Consider the following 27462-nt stretch of genomic DNA (forward strand, 5'->3'; position numbering starts at 1 on the left):
ATCCCTATCCCACATACCAAACATTGAATAATAATTCTCGACTATCATATTTTTATCTTTATTCCAATAATTTATCCTTATCCCTATTTCAACCTTTATCCTTCTCTCTATCCCAATAGAATATCAAACGCCCGTTAAAGTATAGCTTGCTACATATTTATTGTTCATATTCATGATTTAATTTTCATTTTAATTAGTTTTTAAATACAAATATATTAGGTGGATAAGGTGGGCTAAGTTAGATTTGAAAATTCATTCCTTTAGCATGGTCTAGCTCTTCTTAAGCTCGATATGAATATAGTCTAAATTGGACAAAATAATTACTCCATCCGTTTCATATTACATGACTTTTTAGAGAGTTATACAGAAATTAAGGATATTAGAAAAAAGACATTATTGCCACTTATTTACTAATTTCAATATTTATTTATTCTATAATAAGTCCATTATGCTAATTAATTTTCGTAAATTCGCGTTTTATAGCAGAAAAAAAGATGACTTAACACGTACTGATCATATAAAATGACATGTAATATGAAATAAAAAAGAATATTTAGAAAGACATGTAATATGAAACGGAGGTAGTACTTAAGAAGCCTATTTAGACCAGGCTCGAGCTATGAACAAATTTAATTAATAGTAATAATTATATTATTAGGAAACATTGTTCTTGAATTTGATGAATTTGGCATCAGGTGTGTTCTTGAATTTTGATTAGCATTCTATTTGACCCACGTGTTGGTTCAAATACGCTCCAAATCGAAGTTGGTGGACCTATAATAACCTGATCTTGAGATGATGGTTCTAGATAGGAAGACACGAGTAAAGATCAGTTCTATGATATAACCAAAGAGCTAGGAATGAATTAAATCTCACTTTGGAAATGGAGAATGTTACTGAAGTACATTAGTAAAGTATGTTTTCAATACACGTAGAGTTTTAAAGTCGTGAGACTAAAGAATGAGATTTAGACTAAAACGGACAAAATATTATTGTACCACACTATTATAATTGTATAAGCCTATTGGTGAAACTATGCATCAATGGTTGCAAAATAAGATTAATATCCTTAAAAACAACATTCGATAGCTTTAAGTATTTTCTTTTAATTTTTGGTTATTTAATATTTTATTTATAAAGTGCCATATTTTTTTAAAAGGGCTGCATGGGACCGTCTAGATCCGCTTGGGAGCTGTCTAGGTCTATAAAAAAAAAAGGCGACCCGGTCGCACTACGCGTCCCCGCTGAGCGAGGGTCTGGGGAGGGGTCCCACTACAAGGGTGTACTGGGGGCAAGCCTTCCCCTACCAATTTATTTGGCAAGAGGCCGCTTCTAAGACTCGAACCCGTGACCTCTTGGTCACACGACAACAACGTTTACTGTTGCGCCAAGGCTCGCCCTCTGGAGCTGCCTAGGTCTAACGACCAAAAATTGGTAAAACAATATATAGCGCCAACTTGATGAAATCTGGATGATGTTCCAAAAATCCCCGCATGAGCCAATTTTTAGAACACTATTCGTGGACGACACATACGAAAGTTTGTTAGCCTGTAATAACCCGATTATGAGGAGATGGTTCTAGGTAGGAAGATGCGAGTAAGGAAAAATCCTAAATGATAGCTATAGGGACAATAATGAATTAAATTCCACATTAGAAATTCACTGAAATATATTAGTAAAGTATATTTGTAATACACGTCGATATGTTTGTAATAGACATCGATGCTTTTAAAGACCGTCCAACCTAAAGAATGGGACTTGAGTCGAATCGAACAATATGTACATAATATTGGACCAAACTGTTTCCGAAACACTGCTTCCTCATCCGTCGACCTAAAGAACGGGACTTCGGCCAAATAGAACAATATGTACATAGTATTGGACCAACTTTCTTCCTCAATCGCATCTCTTTTTAGACTGATGTTGAAAGGGTTTGACCTTATTTTGATCTATTCCCCCTGAAATCCTGGTTTGGTTCAACGTTTCAAAAAAATTTGGACCCAAATACATACAAGAGAGATAAAATGATGTTTTGAAAAGTTTCTCACAAAATTACAAGTTAGCACCCAAATTTCTGCATAAGAAATATATATATATTGGTCTGCACCGAAGTAAAAAAACAAGGAAGAAAAGTGAAAAAAAGTAATGAGATGTAAAATTTCCTTTTACTGCATCTATTAGAAAGGTTAAGTGTTTTTCTTATTTGCTTACTAGTTTATTTTCTTTATGACATGTATTTTTTTACTTTATCGCGAGATTTACGTGGCTTTGATTTTTTGTTAGATGTTATCTTTTTAATAAAATAACAGAAAAGAAAGTTGTCAGTTGTTACACAATGTTAATTAGGTAGGATATTTCATATTCATAACGCACTACTTACGATATAATAAACAAAATACACTATAAATATAAAAGCTTAATTAATATAATTGTTTAACTTCAACTCAACTAAATTTTACAATTGAGTAAACTGATAACTATTGCACACAAGGATGAGTTGAGGATTCCATAAATAGATCAACTTCTATGCGAAGTTGTGTTAGAAATCAGGTGGTGGATATTAAAAGGATAAGCATGAGATGGAACAGAAGCATTGTATGTAATATTGGCCAAAATTATATTAGCAGCCTCAGTTGGACAATACCCATCCCAGTAAAAGTAATCCTTTCTATTATTGCAACTCTTTCCCATACTATAACACATCTCATCCAAGTCTGTTTCACAACATGCTTTTTCAATGTTCTTAAAACTTGCATATAGACATGTATAAATAAATAATTCACTAATGGAAATGATGAGCAAACATATTTCAATTTATTGATTCCATATATCATTCTAGGAGTATTGTAGAATTTCTCAAAAAAGCAAGAATATATACCTTGATAAGCTTGAGAAGTTTCGATATAGGTGAATTGTGCATTTTTTGTGTAATTGTTAAGATTAAAAACCATGGTTCGGAGCTTGCTGTTATATAGTTGAATATCTTTGTTAATTACAGATATACACTTATCCTCATCTTGATTACTTCCATTGCCATACATTCTAATAGTAGCGGGACTGCAACCTAAAGAAGGAAGTCCAAACACCACAACTTTCTTTGCTCCAGAATTGTGCAAATTCTGTAAATTATATAAATAATTAAGAAAAGATAACCTATAATGGGTAACTAAATAATAATCAATGAATTTATTACTTACAAGTAAGTGAGTGAAAAAGAAATGATCAACAAGGTACTGCGCAAATCGATCAGGTGATTGTCTTGGAGTTGGGTCTGAGCCATCATTGTTAGGAATATAATTGTTGAAGACATCATTACTGCCAATTTCAACTGAGTATAAACATCTTTGTAGGTATTGTTTAGTCATGTTTTTACTTCCAAGAATGTTGCTTATGCGGCGAACTATTTTCTTGTGGTATTTTAGTTGTTGGCCTAAACTTATGGAATTTACCTGCATTGCCCATTAATATCATCATTAATCCAAATAACTTTAATTTACATAGAATAACAAATACTTTTACAAAAGGAATTTTTCAATTTATAAATAACAGTATCAGTGGAGTATAATTCTGTAATTTTCTTATTCACTTTAAAAGATCCTCTAAAACCTCAGTTATTAATTAATCAATATTGGATCCTTAACAAATATCAATCACTAAATTTATCTTGCTTCCTGCAATTTCCAACTGCAGTATTGCACCAGAAGATGCATAATTCACGCCTTTTAGCATTTTTCGGTTAGTTCCAACTGTTCTATAAGGGCGAATGTAATCCTTCATCCCAATCTTTTCAGCTGTTATGAAAAATTTCAAATGAAAATATTAAGAATTTGACCATGAAGTAATTAAGCTTTAGCTATCTAATTGGCTAAAATTTAAAATTAATTAATTAATTAAAACAGACTAAAAGGAAAAAAAACCAAACCTATTATATCAACCATGATTTTTCCATTACTAAATCTTCATGTAGGGCCATCAAGAAAATCAATTCCATATGGTAAGTAATTGGATTTAAAAGTATCAAGACCATTATCATTTCCATTAGCAGAAAATGAATCTCCAAAAATGAAATAGCAAGGAACTTGTTCATGTTGATTTTATGGTTGTCGTTTTGTTTTTCCATAGACAATTAAGTCTTGCATGTTGAGAACTAATACAATATATGCAAACCAACACTGTCTTAATTGAAGGAAAATTAGGCTAAGGTATAGCAGCGGAAATATAAAAATTTTAGCCTACTTCCTTTTAACCATAGGATCCGTTAATCGTTATTTCATATAAAGAGGGATAAGAAGAAATACCTTTTGAAGAACAATCTACCGTTGTTAATGAAGCGCTCACAACTCTTCTCCGAGTTCCAAAGCACGAAGTAAAATATGGTGTGGTTAAGTTAGAATCAACCGTATGAGATGCAACCAAAATAGATTGCCTCTAATTAACCAACACAAGATCAAAGAAAAAGGAGATAGATGAAATTAATCGATCGATGGAAGCCGTATGAATTCTTGTCCACGAACTAGGGGAATCGAATTCTCTTTCTCTCTCTTACTTGCAATTTCGAAAATCACAAAGGGGGGATTAGGGAGCTTCGTCGAAATTCATGTATAGAGGGGTATATATAATCGCTTGTATCTAAACCCTAGTTAGATAGGAATAGGTTACTTAATAGGAATTCAATTCGGAATAGAATTCCCAATTATTATCTCATTATATATCTAATATATCTAGGATAATAATAAATAACCTAATTGGATAATAATAGGAGTATATTAATCTAATTAAAACTCCTAACTTAATTATCTCTTAATTAATTTAATTCATATTCCTAATCAAATTAGGATTAATGGAATTAAAATAATTCCTTATTATTACATATAAATTTCGGCCCCCTCTAATTAAATGAGCCTTACTGGGCTCAATTGGGCTTCCATCTATTAATGACATCCATCTCTCTTTTGGTTCCAAGTCTTATGTGTGATCCATTAGGTTCTTACTACTTCTGGCCGTATGCAACTATTAAATTAATTTCTTCAAGAATTATATTTAATCTTTGCATAACGGAATGATGTACTGAGTATGTTATTGGCAAGTCTGTAATCATTCCCCCAGAGTCCGTTAAGAAGACAGGTTGATTCTGTCGTTAACCCTTCCGTATTAGTTACAGTATAATTCGATCCTTTATCAACTACATCCTTGAACTGAATCTTATGACTATGGGTGATGCCAAGTCACATATAGCGAGATGTTCGTTTTACTTGTATAGGCCGAGTCAACTCAAATAGATAGGTTAAGTGAAATCTGTATTTCTTACTCTTAAGCTATCACCTTGCAAGGATTTAGAGTCGAGTCTTCCACAAGCGATCCTTGGATGTATCTCCCATTAATCGGGAGTGATAAATGCTCAATCCAATGTATAACTACCCTGACATTACCTCCTGTGACACCCAACCTTTTCCGTTCACACCCAGAGTCATCTCTGTTAAGGATCGTGGGACAGCAGGATCAAAGTCTCACATTCAGTAATTCAGGATGACCAATTAACATTCCTTTGAGTCTGAGGATTAGTTATACCTATTAATACCAATGAGATGAACAGGTGACAAGGATGAATCTACCCATCCTGTTATCTCAAATCGGATCCCCAATCCTAATGAACGACGTTTCATCGGATCTATGTAACTGTCCAGATATCTATATATATGAAGCTTGTGAGATCAGCTTTCTGTCGGACAGAAGACATTGTTACATACAAGTCTCAACAGTGATATATCAATCCTAAACATATCACTTGACTTGGGGTGGTTTTAAGTTTATTAGTTTATTATAAAGTTTTGTCTCACTTCATGCTTGTATGAACACTTTATAATCACTTTAAACAAACTTACGGATTTCCTTTTATTAGACTTTATTTAGTGCTTAAAAGGGATTGCCTTTATATAGTTATAAAACATATATCTCTTTAAAACAAATGATATAAAGAACAATTCATTTACATTAAGTTTGTATCCTAGAACAATTGCCTATAGGACACTAAACCCCAACATACTCCCACTTGGACTAAAGCCAATTGTTTCTAAAACTTATCCCAGTAGAAGTTAAATGACGATTATGTACTTTTTGGGTTAAAGGCTTTGTCAACGGATCTGCAACGTTGTCCTCTGTAGGTACTCTTTCTATTCTCACATCTCCTCTAGCCACAATCTCTCTTATGATGTGGTATCGCTTTAGGTAGTGCTTGGTTGCATTATGAGACCGTGGTTCCTTTGCTTGCGCAATGGCTCCATTGTTATCACAGTATAGAGTAATGGGATTGACAATGTCAGGCACCACACCTAGTTCTGTAATGAACTTTCTAATCCAAACTGCTTCCTTTGCTGCTTCCGCAGCAGCGATGTACTCTGACTCGGTCGTAGAGAAAGCTACGCTTCCCTGCTTGGAACTCTTCCAACTGACCGCGCCCCCATTCAAGATAAACAGGTATCCTGATTGGGATTTAAAATCATTCTCATCTGTGAGATGACTAGCGTCTGAAAATCCTTCAATTTTCAGATCTCCTTCTCCGTACACTAGGAACATATCTTTAGTCCTTCTCAAGTACTTAAGAATGTTCTTGACGGCAATCCAATGCTCGTCTCCCGGATTCCCTTGGTAACGACTCGTTATAGATAACGTGAATGCTACGTCAGGTCTAGTGCATAGCATAGCATACATAATCGAACCGATCGCGCTGGCGTACGGGACTACAGCCATGCGTCGTTTGTCATCATCAGTTTTAGGACATTGATGATTGTTTAACTTTACTCCATGTAGCATGGGTAAGTTACCTCGTTTCGATTCAAGCATGCTAAACCGATTTAGCACCTTTTCAATGTATGTAGCCTGTGAAAAACCAAGCAGTCTTCTCGATCTATCTCTATAGATCTTTATACCAAGTATATAAGCTGCTTCACCAAGGTCTTTCATTGAGAAGTTACCGGATAACCATACTTTTACCGACTGTAATAGAGCAATGTCATTTCCTATTAACAGTATATCGTCCACATATAGTATGAGAAATGTTATAGATCTCCCACTTGCTTTCTTGTAAATGCAAGCTTCTTCGCAATTTTGTTCGAAACCAAATTGTTTTATGGTTTCGTCAAAACGCTTATTCCAGCTTCTAGATGCCTGCTTGAGTCCATAAATGGATCTCTGAAGTTTGCAAACTTTATTTGCATCCTTCGATATGAAACCTTCAGGCTGCATCATGTATACATCCTCAAGCAGGTTTCCATTTAGGAAAGCTGTTTTCACATCCATTTGCCAAATCTCATAATCGTAGTGAGCGGAAATAGCAAGCATGATTCTGATTGATTTGGACATAGCTACAGGAGAGAAGGTTTCGTCATAATCAACACCTTGTTTCTGACGATATCCTTTCGCTACCAACCTAGCCTTGTAGGTGCTAACCTTTCCATCCATGTCAGTCTTCTTTTTGAAGATCCACCTGCACCCGATGGGTTTTATCCCTTCGGGTGGATCAACCAAAGTCCACACTTGGTTAGTATACATGGAATCCATTTCAGAATCCATGGCCTCAAGCCATGCTTTAGAATCTGGACTAGTAAGAGCCTCTTCATAGTTTTCGGGTTCGTCGTCTAACACGGGAACCTCATTATCATCTCCCACTAGAAAACCATATCTAACTGGGAGTTCACGAACTCTTCGTGATCTACGAATAGGTGCCACTGGAGTCTCATCTAATGGGACTACTTCGGGTACCTCAACCGCTTCTGTTGTTTCAGTCGGTGTTTCTTCCTCTTGAACTTCGTCGAGTTCAATCACGCTTCCCTTTTGTGTTTCTTCGAGAAACTCTTTCTCTAAGAAGGTTGCGTGTTTGGATACTATTACTTTCTGATCATCTGGATGATAGAAGTAATACCCTACGGTTTCCCTGGGATATCCAATGAAGAAACATTTATCAGATTTAGAATCTAGTTTGTCGGATGCAATGCGTTTGACATACGCTGAACAACCCCATACTCTCATAAACGAGAACACGGGTTTCCTACCAACGAACAATTCATATGGTGTGGAACTAGCGGACTTAGTTGGTACTCGGTTCAGGGTGAAGAGGGCAGTTTCTAAGGCATAGCCCCAGAACGTCTTTGGAAGTAAGGCCATGCTCATCATGGATCGTACCATATCTAATAGGGTACGGTTCCTCCTCTCACTTGGATCGACATAGGACCGCATACATCTGAATGAATGAGTCCTAGAGTGTCTGATACACGCTCACCTTTATTGCTAAAGGGTGTCTTTGTCATTTTACCTTTTAAACATGATTCGCATGTTTCCAATGATTCGGAATCGATTGGATCTATAAGCCCATCTGAATGTAGCTTTAGCATGCGTCTCTTGTTTATATGGCCTAAACGACAATGCCACAAGTAAGTTGAATTATCTAGCTTATGTCTTTTGGTATCAATTGCAAAAGCAGGAATTTTGTTATCTAACACATAAATCCCATTTTGTGAAATTCCTGAAAAATAAAAGATCGAATCTTTATAAAAATTGCAACTCTTGTCTTTTATTGAAATATGAAAACCGTCGTCAACAAGACGGCTAATAGAAATAATGTTACGAGACATCTCAGGAACGTATAAACAATTCCTTAATTCTATTACAAGCCCAGAGGGAAAAGGTAAAACATAATCTCCAATTGCGAGGGCGGCAACTCTTGCTCCATTTCCTACTCGCAAGTTTATGCTTCCTTTCTTTAGTTCCTTAGTCTGATTTAGCTCCTGCATATTTGTACAAATATGAGATCCACATCCGGTATCAAGTACCCAAGATTCAGACTGTGAAACTGTATTTATTTCAATATAAAACATACCAGATGTAGAAGCACCGCCTTTGCCCTTCTTGAGGGTGGCTAGATACTCCTTGCAGTTTCTCTTCTAATGCCCGTCTTTACCACAGAAGTGGCACTCTCCTTTGGGCTTCTTCACTTCCTTTCCCTTGGACACAGCTTTCTTACCTTTCTTGGGATGTTTAGGATTGGGAAAATTCCCTTTCCTCTTCTTTGATCCCTCAATTACAAGAGCCGGTATGGTCTTGTCTTTCTTCATATTGGGCTCAACTGACTTGAGCATATTTGCAAGCTCTTCAAGAGAGGTTTGCAAGTCATTCATCTGATAGTTCATAATGAACTGTGAATAACTTTCTGGGAGGGATTGAAGAATTAAGTCTACACTTAATTCGTTATCCATCGCAAATCCAATACTAGAAAATTTGGTAATGTAGCCAATCATCTTGACACAATGTGTCATGACTGATGTGCCCTCTTGCATCCTGCAACGATATAACAGCTTGGATATCTCGTAGCGTTCGCACCTGGTTTGTTTCCCAAACAATTCCTTTAGGTGCATGATGATGGAATTGGCATTCATCTCCTCATGTTGCCTTTGTAATTCCGATGTCATCGATGCAAGTATGATGCATCCGGCATGATCGTCATCAACCTTGTGCTTCTGATAAGCATCAATTTCCTCGATGGGAGCATCATCTTCAGGGACAGGGGGTATCGGTGTATCAAGTACATACCCAATTTTCTCGAACTTGAAAACAATTTTGAGGTTACGAAACCAGTCGGTGAAGTTTGAACCATTCAGTTTGTTATCGGTAAGAATGTTTTGCAGATTGGTTTTAGTCATGATTTTAAGAGTGTGTGTTTAAACAAAACCTGAGAGTGAGAAAGAGTAAACGTATGTCATTCATTTGCTTTAAAGTATAACAATCTAAAATTATAGGCCTTTTAATTTATTTCAGATTGCTCCCACTATTTTGCCAAATTAATAGCCCTCCATATTAATTCGAAGAATTTCACAAATCCTTTAGTGAGCTAGGATCCTAACTCCTGAGATTTCGCCTTGAGTTTGCTCAACAAGCTAGTCTCATTTGTTAGGTAGATTCATGTAATCAATCACATCTCGAATGTGACTCCTAGGTTATTGGGTTACTAACCACATTAGTAACTAATATGCTATTCACATTAATCCCAACCATATTGCCCATTAGTTTATGACAACATGAGTTTGCTCATCCAATTATCATAATCTAATTTAAGTATTACCCCATATTCATGAAAGAATGACTTTCGATAATTCAGGTGTTACCATAAGACCCCGAGCTTGAGTTTGCTCAACAACCCAAAGGCCCCCAGTACTGCTGGCTGAATTATAATATTAGGGAGGGGCAACCGATTTTAATAACTTGCTTATTTACTTAACTTTTTAACGAGGGATTTTATTTAGGTCTTATAATCTAACTTAGTCTTGATTTGCTTTAGCATACATCAGACACATACATTCACATACATTGGCGTTATGGACATATCATCTAAATTATTCCGTCGAGCCAGAGACGGAATAAAAGGGAAAACCTAAGGAAATACTAACTATTACATATTTCTCTTTAGGTCATCCGTCTTCTCCATGGCGCCTTGAAATTACATATTAATTTCTATACTACTATAAGAAAACTTCAATTGAATTGAAGGGAATCAGATGAGAGGAGAAATTACAATAGATAGTAGAAAGGCAGGACGCGCAGGCCCTATTTCAAAAATACCAAAAGACTAAAAGAGGGTCGAAATATGTCCATAACTCCAAACATACATAGACTCAACTAAATAAATTTAATTGGTTGATTACATAACCGGCTTATGTAATATTTAGGTTAATCACATTAACTCGTCAAATTAACTTTCATCCAATTTTACTTCTAATCGTTTTGTATCTTTATATTAATTCTTAGATTAATATAACCATATAAAACGTCGATTATGCATGTCCCAATTATTTTGATTTCAATTCATTTAACACTTTGATTTACAACTTGGTAAAAACAAACTTTTAAACGAATTTTCATTCGATAATCAAAACAGAAAACTATTAATTTCCGAAACATATATATATATATATATATACAAATTATATTCAAGCCGATTTTAACAATTAAAATCAAGTGGGATTTGGGCCGGGGGCCCGAAACCGGGCTGCTGCCGTTTGGCAGCAGCCCCGCGGCAGCGCACGCGGCTGCTGCCGCGAGGCAGCAACCGCGCGACGGCGGCTGGTCGCGCCGTGAGGCGCGACCCGAGCCGCTGTCATATTTAATTTTTTTTTATAAAACATATATATATATGTATATATATATATATCAGATTTTAAAACGGTTTTAAAAACGATTTTCAGAAATAGGAAAAACTACAATAGATTTCCATTTTATCTTTTAGAATTAATAAAACTAATTTTATTAACCTAACTATAAAACTAATAGATTTTGTTATAATGATTATCAACCGAAATAATTAGGAACATACGCCTAATCTATTTTAATTAACAATTAATTAAAATTTATTTATCTTTAGAATTAATTAATCAAACAATTTGTTAATTAATCCTAACCATAAATATTTATTCAATCCTATTGAAAAACTTCTAAATTTTCATATATGAAATAACGGATTTAACGATGGCTCTGATACCACTGAAGGAAAATTAGGCTAAGGTATAGCAGCGGAAATATAAAAATTTTAGCCTACTTCCTTTTAACCATAGGATCCGTTAATCGTTATTTCATATAAAGAGGGATAAGAAGAAATACCTTTTGAAGAACAATCTACCGTTGTTAATGAAGCGCCCACAACTCTTCTCCGAGTTTCAAAGCACGAAGTAAAACACGGTGAGGTTAAGTTAGAATCAACCGTATGAGATGCAACCAAAATAGATTGCCTCTAATTAACCAACACAAGATCAAAGAAAAAGGAGATAGATGAAATTAATCGATCGATGGAAGCCGTATGAATTCTTGTCCACGAACTAGGGGAATCGAATTCTCTTTCTCTCTCTTACTTGCAATTTCGAAAATCACAAAGGGGGGATTAGGGAGCTTCGTCGAAATTCATGTATAGAGGGGTATATATAATCGCTTGTATCTAAACCCTAGTTAGATAGGAATAGGTTACTTAATAGGAATTCAATTCGGAATAGAATCCCCAATTATTATCTCATTATATATCTAATATATCTAGGATAATAATAAATAACCTAATTGGATAATAATTGGAGTATATTAATCTAATTAAAACTCCTAACTTAATTATCTCTTAATTAATTTAATTCATATTCCTAATCAAATTAGGATTAATGGAATTAAAATAATTCCTTATTATTACATATAAATTTCGGCCCCCTCTAATTAAATGGGCCTTACTGGGCTCAATTGGGCTTCCATCTATTAATGACATCCATCTCTCTTTTGGTTCCAAGTCTTATGTGTGATCCATTAGGTTCTTACTACTTCTGGCCGTATGCAACTATTAAATTAATTTCTTCAAGAAAACAAAATGATGTATTGAGTATGTCATTGGCAAGTCTGTAATCATTCCCCCAGAGTCCGTTAAGAAGACAGGTTGATTCTGTCGTTAACCCTTCCGTATTAGTTACAGTATAATTCGATCCTTTATCAACTACATCCTTGAACTGAATCTTATGACTATGGGTGATGTCAAGTCACATATAGCGAGACGTTCGTTTTACTTGTATAGGCCGAGTCAACTCAAATAGATAGGTTAAGTGAAATCTGTATTTCTTACTCTTAAGCTATCACCTTGCAAGGATTTAGAGTCGAGTCTTCCACAAGCGATCCTTGGATGTATCTCCCATTAATCGGGAGTGATAAATGCTCAATCCAATGTATAACTACCCTGACATTACCTCCTGTGACACCCAACCTTTGCCGTTCACACCCCAGAGTCATCTCTGTTAAGGATCGTGGGACAGCAGGATCAAAGTCTCACATTCAGTAATTCAGGATGACCAATTAACATTCCTTTGAGTCTGAGGATTAGTTATACCTATTAATACCAATGAGATGAACAGGTGACAAGGATGAATCTACCCATCCTGTTATCTCAAATCGGATCCCCAATCCTAATGAACGACGTTTCATCGGATCTATGTAACTGTCCAGATATCTATATATATGAAGCTTGTGAGATCAGCTTTCTGTCTGACAGAAGACATTGTTACATACAAGTCTCAACAGTGATATATCAATCCTAAACATATCACTTGACTTGGGGTGGTTTTAAGTTTATTAGTTTATTATAAAGTTTTGTCTCACTTCATGCTTGTATGAACACTTTATAATCACTTTAAACAAACTTACGGATTTCCTTTTATTAGACTTTATTTAGTGCTTAAAAGGGATTGCCTTTATATAGTTATAAAACATATATCTCTTTAAAACAAATGATATAAAGAACAATTCATTTACATTAAGTTTGTATCCTAGAATAATTGTCTATAGGACACTAAACCCCAACATTAATTGCTGAGACATCCTTCCGTGCACTAGTTTATATAGTAATGTGGGTCAAGATGAAAAGTAAACCCTAGGATAGCAAAAAGAAGCATAAAAATTCTTATATTTATATTAATATATTACTTGTAAGAATAGTAATAAGTAGATATTTAATCTTGTGGTTTTAAAAAATACAGCATGTAATTGAATTAGTAGTTATTAATAACAAATAAACTTTTACCAAAAAAAATACTATTTTTGGAAAATATTTTTCACTTTTACAGCATGTAAAAAACAATATTGAAATTAAGAAAAAAAATCAATGAACACCATAGATAATTTAATGTCTTAGAACTTTCTGCTGTTATTTTTTTATTGCAGTTATTTTATATTGAACCGATCTAATATGAATCACAAAAAATATATAAAATAAAGGAATAAGGTAGAAATTTGCTTCTGATATTTTTTAGAAGTGTAGATATACTCTTTTAGATTGGACTTAAAATAAACTCGACCCTTACTGGTTGGGTTTAAAATTCTTCTGTCCCAACCAATGTCAAACGATATTGCCTATGTTAGGGCAGAAATGCCCAATTCTTCACACATTGGAGAAATTATAAGGTGCTATATTAGTTCTAAGTAGATTTCCTACTTGGAACTAGCAACTAATAAGAATACCATCGTCTTATATATGAATATGGATGGATGAAAAAGATTAGAATCATCCTTTAGCCACCTTGATAAATGGGTAAGCACCACTTTTCGATCACTACATTTGTCTTAGCATTTGTCCTAAAGTACAAGTCCCGTCTAGTGCGGCTAGCCTTTGTATTATTTATAATTTTTTCTTATTTAGATTCATAGTTTTTATTATTTTTTAAATATTTTATTATTATCATTTAAAATTATAGTCTTTGAGTTTTTGCTGAATGGGTTAAATATTTAAATTATAGTTTGCTACATATTTATTGTTCATAATCACAATTTAGTTTTAATTTTAATTAGTTATTAAATACAAATATATTAGTTGTACAAGGTGGGCTAGGTTAGATTTGAAAATTAGTTCCTTTAGCATGGTCTACTTCTGTTTGAACTTAATGTGAATATAGTGTGAGTTGGACATGATACTTACTTAAGAAGCCTATTTAGATCTGACTCGACTTATGAACAGATCTAAGTAATAGTAATAATTGTGTAATTGAGAAACATTAATGTAGATGAATTTGGCATTAGGTGTGTTAACATTGAATTGATCAACAAGAGGCTTGAGCTTATTATTGAAAATCTGATTAGCATTTTACTTTGGCTTCACTTTGTATGATCCATGTGTTGGTTCAAGTATGCCCCAGATCGAAGTTGGCGACACTAGTGGAAAATGTCCTTTAGTTTGATTAGCGATAGTTTATCTAATCAACCGATGCTAAAGGTCATTAAGGTCAGTTGTTTCAAATAACCGACTCCAATTATTAACGATGGTTAATACAATTTAATGATGCCAAAGACCAATAAATTAGGCTAACTTGTTTATATGAACATTGTGCAGATCTAATTAGAATCCATAGGAGAACTTGAAGTATATCAAAGGCACCTTTCAAATTTGATAATCATTTCATACAGAACATGTACATTGGTATTTAATTTTCTTTATTGAAATTTCCTTTTCAAAATTTAATAGGTTCACATTTTAATATGTGCTTATGAATCTGTTTTATAAATATAGATTTGTATGCTAATATGATTGTTATGTTGATACAATACCATTAAACCCCTAATTTGCAAACAATGTTCAGAAGTAAGTAAAGGCAAAGTTAGGAAATAAGTTACTCAGCAGATTTATACTGGTTCAGCCTTCTCCATACGTCTAGTCATCAGAATTCCTTCATTTGGGCTTTAATCCACTAATGAACTCTTTCATGGGTAGAGCACAAACCTTTACAATACACAGAGCTTAAGTAAAGTATCTTCCTTTAAAACAACACTTAACTATCCACTCTCTTGTTACTTGCTTATAACCGAAGAAATAACAAAGCTTCTGATTTACAATAGAAAATGGTGTTGATATAGAAATCAATTGAACTTCTCTCCTTACTGAATTATACAAATATGAAAATGAATGTTATAGAAATTTGCTCTAATTTTTCACTTAAAGTTTTATCTCTTTTTCGTGTGAAGACCAGTTGTGAAAATGAACTTTGGAGTTGGCTTTTATAGTGGAGCATTTGGAGAAGACCGTTTGAATTTCAAAAGACCCGTTTGGAGGGAAACTTCTTCTGTCTTCTCATGTGCTTTTTTCCACTGTGCCAATTTATCCACATAAGAAAAGTTTCCGTTTACGAAATCATACTTATATCGATTGTTGAGTTGCGCGTCAATGATCGTCTTCTGACTTCTGGTATTGCAGACTTGCAATCTGAATCTTTCCTTAGTTGGTTGTTAGAGAGACGTTTGTGTGACAGGGTCTTCTGTCTTTTTGCTTCTTTTGGAACAACTTGAGTGGACAGGTTGTCACGCTTTTTAGTTCCAGTTCTGGCTTCTAGGTTCTGGGCTAGACTTAAGGCTTGGGCCTTTAATTGATTTTAGGCTTTTTAAGTTGTCTTTGATTTTATGCTTAAGTTAGAATAAACACTTAACAAACACATTATCATAAAATAACTTAATTTAATTCTGAAATTAAATATCTTGGGGATCCAATTCCTTAATAGTTATTTTTTTCATAACCAAAAACTCTATGGAAATTGTAGTTCAAGAAAATGCATATCATATAAATAGTTATACCATCATCAATATCCACTTCTTTGTTTCAGTTTAGCAATACTGCTTTTGATTCAGAGTTTTCTAAATAGCATTAGAGATCAATATCCATCCACAATGTGAGCAGAGTAAGACTTGTAATAGGAAACTAAGAAAAATAAGATGATAAGTCATTTATATGTTGGGATGCAATCACCATCCTACAAATGAAGATTGATAGATGGACAAAAGTAGAATAATCTTAACCACCTTGATAAGGGGTGATTCCAAACGGTTCGATGAACCCTATATCATTCAAAAGCATAAAATGAGAGAAATATCGACCCACGACCCCATGTCTCAGGTATTGTTGCTTCTTCCCTATCTTATTGTGCTAACTGTCGCTCAACCGGACTCAAAACGGATTCCTGTTTAGGCTCCATAAAACTAGGTCGAGCTAGGGATAACCTGTAAGCACAAATTTCCGTTCATTTCTATGATGTGTTAATTACGCCCTAGCGATTGATCGATTAAGTCAAAATTCAAGTGCCTGATGAAGTTTCATACTCAAAACACATCCCGAAGATCATTTCAATCTAAGTCAAAGTTATTTTGATGAGATGTGCTTTTTTTTCGTTTCGAAATTTTTTCATAGACTTTTTTCAAAATTTTCTAGATTTTTTCGAGAAGTCTTGGAACACTACTTCCTCATCCTCGTCTCTTTTTTAGACCGGCGTTGAAGGGTTCGGCATCATTTTAATTTATTTGTCAAAAAACAAAAAATCTATCCCTTTAATTCACCTTGAAAATGCATTTACATTTTCTAAAAAAAATTCGAACTCCGCAACTCTATTTTTCGCCGTGTGGCTCTATTTTCTAAAAACTAATGCCACATAGCTCTAGATAGAGCGGTCGGCTTGGAAAATTTGTCGTATCGACGTACATCCGGATGGGAAGGGAGGTACGTCACATGTCTCAACTTTATATTCATATTTTTTCGTGTTTCATATTTTTCGTATTTTTACATTTTTTAACATTTCTCCATTTTTCTCTAAACACGTATGTTTTGGGGAAAATGTTTTCATTTTCCCTTATTTCTTCCTTCCTTTTCCATTGACTTACCACTTATTTTCCTACCCAAACAAACACTGGAAAATTGGAAAAATATTTTCCTGCAGAATATTTTTCCCCAAACAAACATGGCCTAAGTGTTTTTTTATTTGCTTACTAGTTTATTTTCTTTATGACATGTATTTTTTTTTACTTTATCGCGAGATTTACGAGGCTTCGATTTTTTGTTAGATGTTATCTTTTTAACAGAACAACAAAAAATAAAGTTGTTACATAATTAGTTAGGATATTTCATATTCATAACGCACTACTTATGATATAATAAACAAAATACACTATAAATATAAAAAGCTTAATTAATATCATTGTTTAACTTCAACTCAACTAACTTTTACAATTGATTAGACTAATAACTATTGCACACAAGGATGAGTTGAGGATTCCATAAATAGATCAACTTCTATGGGAAGTTGTGTTAGAAATCAGGTGGTGGATATTAAAAGGATAAGCATGAGATGGAACAAAAGCATTGTATGCAATATTGGCCAAAATTATATTAGCAGCCTCAGTCGGACGATACCCATCCCAGTAAAAGTAATCCTTTCTATTATTGCAACTCTTTCCCATACTATAACACATCCCATCCAAGTCTGTTTCACAACATGCTTTTCCAATGTTCTTGAAACCTGCATATGGATATGTATAAATAAATACTTCACTAATGGAAATGATCAGCAAACATATTTCAATTTATTGATTCCATGTATCATTCTAGGAGTATTTTAGAATTTCTCAGAAAAGTAAGAATATATACCTTGATAAGCTTGAGAAGTTTCGATATAGGTGAATTATGCATTTTTTGTGTAATTGTTAAGATTAAAAACCATGGTTCGGAGCTTGCTGTTATATAGTTGAATATCTTTGTTAATTACAGATATACACTTATGCTCATCTTGATTACTTCCATTGCCATACATTCTAATAGCAGCAGGACTGCAACCTAAAGAAGGAAGTCCAAACACCACAACTTTATTTGCTCCAGAATTGTGCAAATTCTGTAGATTATATAAATAATTAAGAAAAGATAACCTATAATGGGTAACTAAATAATAATAAATGAATTTATTACTTACAAGTAAGTGAGTGAAAAAGAAATGATCAACAAGGTACTGCGCAAATCGATCAGGTGATTGTCTTGGAGTTGGGTCTAAGCCATCATTGTTAGGAATATAATTGTTGAAGACATCATTACTGCCAATTTCAACTGAGTATAAACATCTTTATAGGTATTGTTTAGTCATGTTTTTACTTCCAAGAATGTTGCTTATGCAGCGAACTATTTTCTTGTGGTATTTTAGTTGTTGGCCTAAACTTATGGAATTTACCTGCATTGCCCATTAATATCATCATTAATCCAAATAACTTTAATTTACCTAGAATAACAAATACTTTTACAAAATGAATTTTTCAATTTATAAATAATAATATCAGTGAAGTATAATTTTGTAATTTTCTTATTCACTTTAAAAGATCATCTAAAACCTCAGTTATTAATTAATCAATATTGGATCCTTAACAAATATCAATCACTAAATTTACCTTGCTTCCTGCAATTTCCAACTGCAGTATTGCACCAGAAGATGCATAATTCACGCCTTTTAGCATTTGTTGGTTAGTTCCAACTGTTCTATAAGGGCGAATGTAATCCTTCATCCCAATTTTTTCAGCTGTTATGAAAAAATTCAAATGAAAATATTAAGAATTCGACCATGAACTAATTAAGCTTTATCTATCTAATTGGCTAAAATTTAAAATTAATTAATTAATTAAAAGAGGCTGAAAGGAAAAAAAATCAAACCTATTATATCAACCATGATTTTTCCATTACTGAATCTTCCTGTAGGGCCATCAACAAAATCAATTCCATATGGCAAGTAATTGGATTTAAAAAGTATCAAGACCATTATCATTTCCATTAGCAGAAAATGAATCTCCAAAAATGAAATAACAAGGAACTTGTTCATGTTGATTTTGTGGTCGTCGTTTTGTTTTTCCATAGACAATTAAATCTTGCATGTTGAGAACTAATACAACATATGCAAACCAACAATGTCTTAATTGCTGAGACATCTTTCTGTGCACTTGTTTATATAATAATGTGGGTCAAGATGGAAAGTAAACCTTGTGATAGCAAAAAGAAGCTTACAAATTCTTATATTTATATTAATACATTACTTGTAAGAATAGTAATAAGTAGATGTTTAATCTTGTGGTTTTAAAAAATACAGCATGTAATTGAATTAGTTGTTATTAATAACAAATAAACTTTTACCAAAAAAAACTATTTTTGGAAAATCTTTTTTCACTTTTACAGCATGTAAAAAACAATCTTGAAATTAAGAAAAAAAAAAATCAATGAACACCATAGATAATTGAATGTCTAAGAACTTTCTACTGTTATTTTTTTATTGTAGTTATTTTAAATTGAACCAATCTAATATGAATCACAAAAAATATATAAAATAAAAGAATAAGGTAGAAATTTGCTTCTAATTTTTTTTTTAGAAGTGTAGATATACTCTTTTAGATTGGGCTTAAAATAAACTCGACCCTTACTGGTTGGGTTTAAAATTCTTCTGTCCCAACCAATGTCAAACGATATTGCCTATGTTAGGGCAGAAATGCCCAATTCTTCACACATTGGAGAAATTATAAGGTGTTATATTAGTTCGAAGTAGATTTCCTACTTAGATCTAACAACTAATAAGAATACCATCGTCTTATATATGAATATGGATGTATGGAAAAGATTAGAATCATCCTTTAGCCACCTTGATAAATGGGTAGGCACCACTTTTCGATCACTACATTTGTCTTAGGATTTGTCCTAAAGTCCAAGTCTCGTCTAGTGCGGCTAGCCTTTGTATTATTTATAATTTTTTCTTACTTAGATTCATAGTTTTTATTATTTTTTAAATATTTTATTATTATCATTTAAAATTATATTCTTTGAGTTTTTGCTGAATGGGTTAAGTATTTAAATTATAGTTTGCTACATATTTATTGTTCATAATCACAATTTAGTTTTAATTTTAGTTAGTTTTTAAATACAAATATAGTAGTTGCACAAGGTGGGCTAGGTTAGATTTGAAAACTAGTTCCTTTAGCATGGTCTACTTCTGTTTGAACTCAATGTGAATATAATGTGAGTTGGACATGATACTTACTTAACAAGACTATTTAGATCTGACTCGACTTATGAACAGATCTAAGTAATAGTAATAATTGTGTAATTGTGAAACATTAATGTAGATGAATTTGGCATCAGGTGTGTTTCCATTGAATTGATCAACAAGAGGCTTGAGCTTATTATTGAAAATCTGATTAGCATTCACTTTGGCTTCACTCTGTACGATCCATGTGTTGGTTCAAGTATGCCCCAAATCGAAGTTGGCGACACTAGTGGAAAATGTCCTTTAGTTTGATTAGCGACGGTTTATCTAATCAACCGATGCTAAAGGTCATTAGGGTTAGTTCTTTCAAATAACTGACTCCAATTATTAACGATGGTTAATACAATTTACTGATGCCAAAGACCAATAAATTGGGCTAACTTGTTTATATGAACATTGTGCAGATCTAATTAGAATCCATATGAGAACTTGAAGTATATCAAAGGCACCTTTCAAATTTGATAATCATTTCATACAGAACATGTACATTGGTATTTAATTTTCTTTATTGAAATTTCCTTTTCAAAATTTAATAGGTTCACATTTAAATATATGCTTATGAATCTGTTTTATAAATATAGATTTGTACGCTAATATGATGTTATGTTGATACGATACCATTAAACCCCTAATTTGCAAGCAATGTTCAGAAGTAAGTAAAGGCAAAATTAGGAAATAAGTTACTCAGCAGATTTATACTGGTTCAACCTTCTCCCTATGTCTAGTCATCAGAATTCCTTTTCTGGGCTTTTAATCCACTAATGAACTCCTTCATGGGTAGAGCACAAACCTTTACAATACACAGAGCTTAAGTAAAGTATCTTCCTTTACAACAACACTTTACTATCCACTCTCTTGTTACTTGCTTATAACCGAAGAAATAAGAAAGCTTCTGATTTACGATAGAAAATGGTGCTGATATAGAAATCAATTGAACTTCTCTCTCTACTGAATTATACAAATATGAAAATGAATGTTATAGAAATTTGCTCTAATTTTTCACTTAAAGTTTTATCTCTTTTTCGTGTGAAGACCAGCTGTGAAAATGAACTTTGGAGTTGGCTTTTATAGTGCAGCATTTGGAGAAGACCGTTTGAATTTCAAAAGAGCCGTTTGGAGGGAAACGTCTTCTGTCTTCTCATGTGCTTTTTTCCACTGTGCCAATTTATCCACATAAGAAAAGTTTCCGTTTACGAAATCATACTTCTATCGATTATTGAGTTGCGCGTCAATGATCGTCTTTTGACTTCTGGTATTGCAGACTTGCAATCTGAATCTTTCCTTAGTTGGTTGTTAGAGAGACGTTCATGTGACAGGGTCTTCTATCTTTTTGCTTCTTTTGGAACAACTTGAGTGGACAGGTTGTCACACTTTTTAGTTCCAGTTCTGGCTTCTAGGTTCTCGGCCAAACTTAAGGCTTGGGCCTTTAATTGATTTTAGGCTTTTTAAGTTGTCTTTGATTTTATGCTTAAGTTAGAATAAACACTTAACAAACACATTATCATAAAACAACTTAATTTAATTCTAAAATTAAATATCTTGGGGATTGATAGCGTATCGCTAGTAGTGCTTTTCTATGACAAAATGTATATTACGATGATTACGCTACGAATATGGATGTGGTCTTTCTAAGTGCTTTATATCTACTAGACGTCACTACTTAGGGGCAAGTGTACACCGTCGTATCAAGTAATAATCCGGTTAAGACCGGGTATCGAATCCACGGGATTTATAACTACAAGTATTAGACGACTCGGTTTCGTATGTTATTTAAGCGGTAATTACTTTGGGGTTAAGTAAGACACAACTACACACTATTCCTCCCTATTGGCGACACAGATTTATGTAGCTAAAACTCTATGAAGTGGGATGAATATGATAAGTTATAACCATGATAAATAATGACTCTAAATGTATACGGATAATAGTTTACTCTTGCAAAGACGACCAAGTGTAGTAGGACCGACCCGTGAAGCACTTAGACTACGTGATTCCTAGTTAAGGCGTGTCTAATGCGGGGGAATTAGAAACTAGGGCCTGTAAGTTCCGTGGCTTGTCAATTCCTACGGTTTCCGGTTTGTCACTTCCGGTAAGGCAACACCTATATAACTCCCTAAAGATAGCCCGAATGGCGGCGGTAATCGCGTTCCCCTACACAATAATCAATTATCAATATCAAAACAAGCAATAAACATTAACACATAAAGGGAAATAGAGATTATAAATCATAAATTATAAATATGGAAAGTGATTAGATGAAATACAACCAAGCCTAGTACATAGGAAGAGTACAAGCTAATTAGCAAGTAAAAAGGGAGAATCCGCCCTTGGAACTAGCTAACCGGACTCAAAGCCGTCTCCTATGTCGTGGAGGTGGAACTCTCGAGCTTGGTGACGAATGGTGGAACGGAGCGTCAATGGAACGCCGGAACAACGAACAAGCTCTCGAGGGGGAGAGTTTAACTTACAAAATTTGAATCTAAATTACAAGGAAAGAAAAGAGCATAGTGTAGCTCTCTAGTATGTAATTGGTGTCAAATGAAGTTCAAGAGCTTCTTATTTATAGACATCAAGCAAGGGCAAGCTTGTAATTTCACAAAGCACAAGTATGGAGCAACATTGTTTGGTGCAGAAATCCCATGATACGCCCCGCGTAAATTGGTCTACGCCCCGCGTAAATGCCCATTCCGTCAGAAATCTCCTGCATGTGGACCAATTCGTTGTCTTGTTGTCTCAAGCACGCCCTGCGTAAAGGATTGTACGCCCCGCGTGTTTGAGTCTCTGGAGTTTTATTGCTTGAATTGGAGCTTTTACGCCGTGCGTAGCTGAAGTACGCCCCGCATAAAAGAGTCTCTGATCTTTTTACGTTGAAGAATTGTCTTTTACGCCTCGCGTATATGGTGGTACGCCCCGCGTAAGGAGAGTTGACTCTAGGAGACAATGCAGTCTGACTTTCAGGATTAGGCCAATCATTTCCGACATGTGTCATACGCCCCGCGTATGCTGAGTCAGTTCCACATGGCTTCTGCGGATAAGGCAATCATTACCGACACCATGTTTCACGCCCCGCGTAGGGGATTATACGCCCCGCGTATGGAGTGGATTTTTGCTCCTTTCTCGTACCTAAAATACAAAACTTGAGAGCCGAGTTAGCTTGACGTTTTTATTTCCTAAACTAATCAAAAACGAGGAAAATAAACTGAAAGTACGAGCTTTATTTTTATTTCTTTATTTTGTCAAAACACTTTATTTTTGTAATTAAACTTATTTATTTTATCCAAAATCAACCCGTAAATCACGCTAAAAGATAGGCGTAAAATACCCCTATCAAACCTCCTCGGACTTTAAAGTTTTACTTGTCCTCAAGTAAAAGAAATCGAAAGACAAGGGACTGAGAAAATTAAGAAACAAACCGAAGGTTGGTTTTGCCAAGTGCGTGATTTCAAAGTTATGGTTTTGTGCAAAGGTTTCGGTAAGTACCTACGCAAACAATTGAGTACAAAAACTTGTTTGAAACCTCCATGATCAAGATTTAATAGGCAATATTAATGGGGGTTGATTATCTTTTGAGAACCCGATAGTACCTCACCAAGGGATTTCGCTCTTACGCTCAATTTTAGGTGGGTCGGTGTTTTATCGCTCTTCTTTGCACTTACTCGAGATCATGTTGAATTTGCATTTTTATCCGGGTTTTTCCTCCTAAAATATGGTTAGGCAATATTAAAAATGAACCCGGAGGGGGGTTGTAATATGGATGGCTACTTTAGTGGTCAGTTTAAAGAAACTCGAGTTCAAAAATACCGTTTTGTGATTGCACCGTATCATTGCTCATTTTGGCCTTGGCGAATTTTACAAGATTTACTTCAAAATTGCTCGGGTGGAGCTTGAGAATGCCTTTTTATTTTTTATTGTATCCTTTGTTTTGACAGAGGCACAAAAACAATATTTTGAGAACTAATGGTGCTCATTTGCTAAGGCTGTGACTCATTTCGGGTAATTCGGGTGCAACTTGATTATGTCGGTAATTGAACAAGAGGAAAAAGGGTTAGATGTTAAGAGGGTATTAATCAAAAAAGTTGGTTAATAGGCTCGAGGGGGTTTCCTAATGTTTAATGAAAACGAGAAAAATAAATTAAGAAAAATTAGCCTAAGTGGGTTCGGTTTATCATCTATTGCCTTTTTACCACAGTAAGTGTACTTAACCCGGTATTAGATGCAAATTCTATGAGTCGAGTGAAGTCAAAGCTCTCGAAAAAGTGTGAAAGAATTAGAGTTCTCGTACGAACTCTTTTAGGCTCAAAATACCTCACAAAGATTCGGGTTTAAATTGTGTACTATCAAGTTTTCGCTAAATTCTCAACTATCCCGTTTTTATTGCCTTTTCAAAGTTCATTATGGAGATAACATTCGGGTTTAAGACTCAATGCCTTAGTTTAGTACTAATCCTAAGTTTTGCACAAATTCCCTAACTTTAAGATCAAGACTAAAATTTCTTAATCGAATCATTCCTTTATGTTCCGACACTTTTATTTTTTATGACAAATAACGGAACTTTAATTAATTTCCGAGGGAGGGATAGCATGTCGGGAAAATTTAAAAGAGTCAATAAATTAGTTTAATTATTTTGTAGTTATTAAATTTTTATTTTTGTTTTTGGTAGTGCAAAACAAACGTTAAGTGCGGGGTTGCACGTCCCTCCGCGTTATTTAAAATGACGCCTATTCCAAGGGCGTCGCAAAAAGAAACTAAAACAAAAACAAAAATAAAGTTAAGGAAGGGAAAGAAGAAGACCCTAAGTGGCCAGGGGCCCTACGCGAGGCGTGCCTAGGGGGGCGCTCCGCGTAGGGTGGCGTTTAAATCCTTAATTTGGGCAGAGACTTAAGTACGCGGGGCGCAATGGCGGAGGCGCCCCGCGTAAGGTGTTGTTTTTATTGTTTTTGGAGTCAGAGACTCAAAGACGCGGGGCGCAAGAAGAAGACGCCCTGCGTGTTTGAGTTTCTGAACTTTTTTTTACGCATGAAAATGAAGGGTACGCGGGGCATGCCATGGGGTACGCCCTGCGTGGTGGTATTCTTAAACAATAAAATGAAAAGAACGAAAGCACAAAACACAAACGGAACTTAACAATTGTAATTAAAAAGAACATCCTACATTACAAACATAAAAACAACACAGGACATAATAAAAACAACATTAAAAAAAAGAAAATAAAGAAGACATGAAAAGAAAAGAAACGGAAACTATGATTGCGGTGGAGGTGGATTGCCATTGAGGTTGAAGTAGGAGGCGAAGGAAGCGGTGAGAGCATCGAAACGAGAGTCGATATGGGCCTGGTCCTCACGTTGTTGTGCCGCAATGGTGTCGAAGCGGGTGTCAAAATGGGCCCGATCCCGACGTTGGTTATCCTCCAAAATATCCAACCGGGCATAAAGGGAGTTAAAATCATGGAGGGGTGGAGGACTAAAATTGAGACCCAAGCTTGAGTCCGAATCACCCTCCGCATTGGAGTTGGCAGCCCCCGAGGTCTCGCCCGGGCCGGAAGTTGGATTATAGAGGGATTTAAAATCGTTCTTGTCCAATGGCCGAGGCACAAGACGCGGGAGGCGCTCGAGGGCCGCTTCACCGAGAGCGGCAAGGGCGAAGATGGTGATGAGGTGGCCAAAACCGAGCTTGCCCCTCTTCCGGATGGGTGTGGAATGGAGGTGAGCAGCCACGTGATAGGCGAGGTCATAGGTGAGCCCATTGACATAACAGTAGAGGGCCAACAGTTCGTGTTTGTTGACTTTAGATGCCTCGGACTTCCCCGAGAAGTAAAATGAGATGAAGCGGTGGAGAAGTTGGAGAATAGGGTCACGGATGAGAGATAGGCGGAGGTTGGAGACGTGATAGTCATCGGACCCCGTAATGGAGGCCCAAAACTCACGAGCGGCAACGTCGGGGGGCCAACTAGATCTCCCCCCCTCCGGTTGGAAAGTGAAATGGTGTTGGAGCCATTGAGTGTCAATGGAGAAAGGGCGGTTGTGGAGGCGGAAGTTGAAGAGTGCGGCTCCGGGGACGTTGTTGGAGGTGAGGGTGGTGTAGAACTCGAGGACCAAGGAGGGGTACACGTGGTACTCGGTACTATAGATGTCGTACCATCCGAGGGCACGGAGATGATCCTCAAAAGGCGTGCCGAGATCGTGTTGATCGAGCACGCTTCGTGGGATATAGGGAAGCTCCATGACGGTAGCCGCACAAAGTTCCTCGTACCGGATGGCCTCCTCCTCGGTGAGAAGATGAAAAGGGGCCCGGTATTGTCGTGTAAGTGGGGGTGTTTCCTCCCGGTCGGGTGGTGGTGGTTGTTGATTTTGGGCGGAGCGGGAGGAGCGTGAGGTGCGAGCTCGACGAGCTTGCATTTGTTGGTCGAGGGGGGTGTTAACGGCGGCTCATTTGCTTCGGGTCATGATTATATGAGGAATGGAGAAGGGTTGAGAGAAGGTGGGAGGAGGTTGGGATAATAGTGAGGGAAGAAGAAGGGGAAAGAAGAGATATATATAGGGGAGAAGTGGGGAATCCAAGCAAAGCTCGGATTCCCAGAGGGGTACGCGGGGCGTGAGGGGGCCATGTCATGCGTATCCCTCCCCCTGATGTTTATTTTACGCAAAAACGGTGAGATACGCGCGGCGTAAACAGGGTTACGCCACGCGTATCTGACCTCCTACCCTTTTTTATGACAAAAAGGGCGGAGACGCGGGGCGTAATTGGGGTTACGCCCTGCGTAAGCGGACGGGAGATGAAGGATTTTTGTGGTTTTTGGTAATTTTCTGATTTTTGATTTTTTTGAATTTATGAGTGTTTAATGATTTTTAATAATTTTATGATTTTTATGGTTTATTTATGAGTGTTAAAAATTTTTTTCATTAATTTGTAATTAAGGGGGTAGTTAATGAAAATTTATTATGGAGGGAAGTTAAAGATTTAAATTTCAAATGATGGAGTTTGATTGGGTGGAAGAGGAGGTGGAGTGTGGAAGTGGAAAAGGTGTATAGGGAAGAGGAGTGATGGGAAGTTTGAGAGATGGGGAGTTGCCATGGGGAGTTGTGAT

At 35.5% G+C, this 27462-nt stretch overlaps 2 pseudogenes; both read right to left on the reverse strand.

Annotated features, from left to right (window-relative positions):
- Positions 1 to 2517: 2517 nt before the first annotated feature.
- LOC136203846 (GDSL esterase/lipase At1g29670-like) lies at positions 2518 to 4088 on the reverse strand (annotated as a pseudogene).
- A 13510-nt stretch (positions 4089 to 17598) lies between these two features.
- Positions 17599 to 19275, reverse strand: LOC136203847 (GDSL esterase/lipase At1g29670-like; annotated as a pseudogene).
- Between the last annotated feature and the right edge of the window lie 8187 nt (positions 19276 to 27462).

This window comes from Euphorbia lathyris, chromosome 8 (assembly GCF_963576675.1).
Source record: "Euphorbia lathyris chromosome 8, ddEupLath1.1, whole genome shotgun sequence".
Taxonomy (NCBI): Eukaryota; Viridiplantae; Streptophyta; class Magnoliopsida; order Malpighiales; family Euphorbiaceae; genus Euphorbia; species Euphorbia lathyris.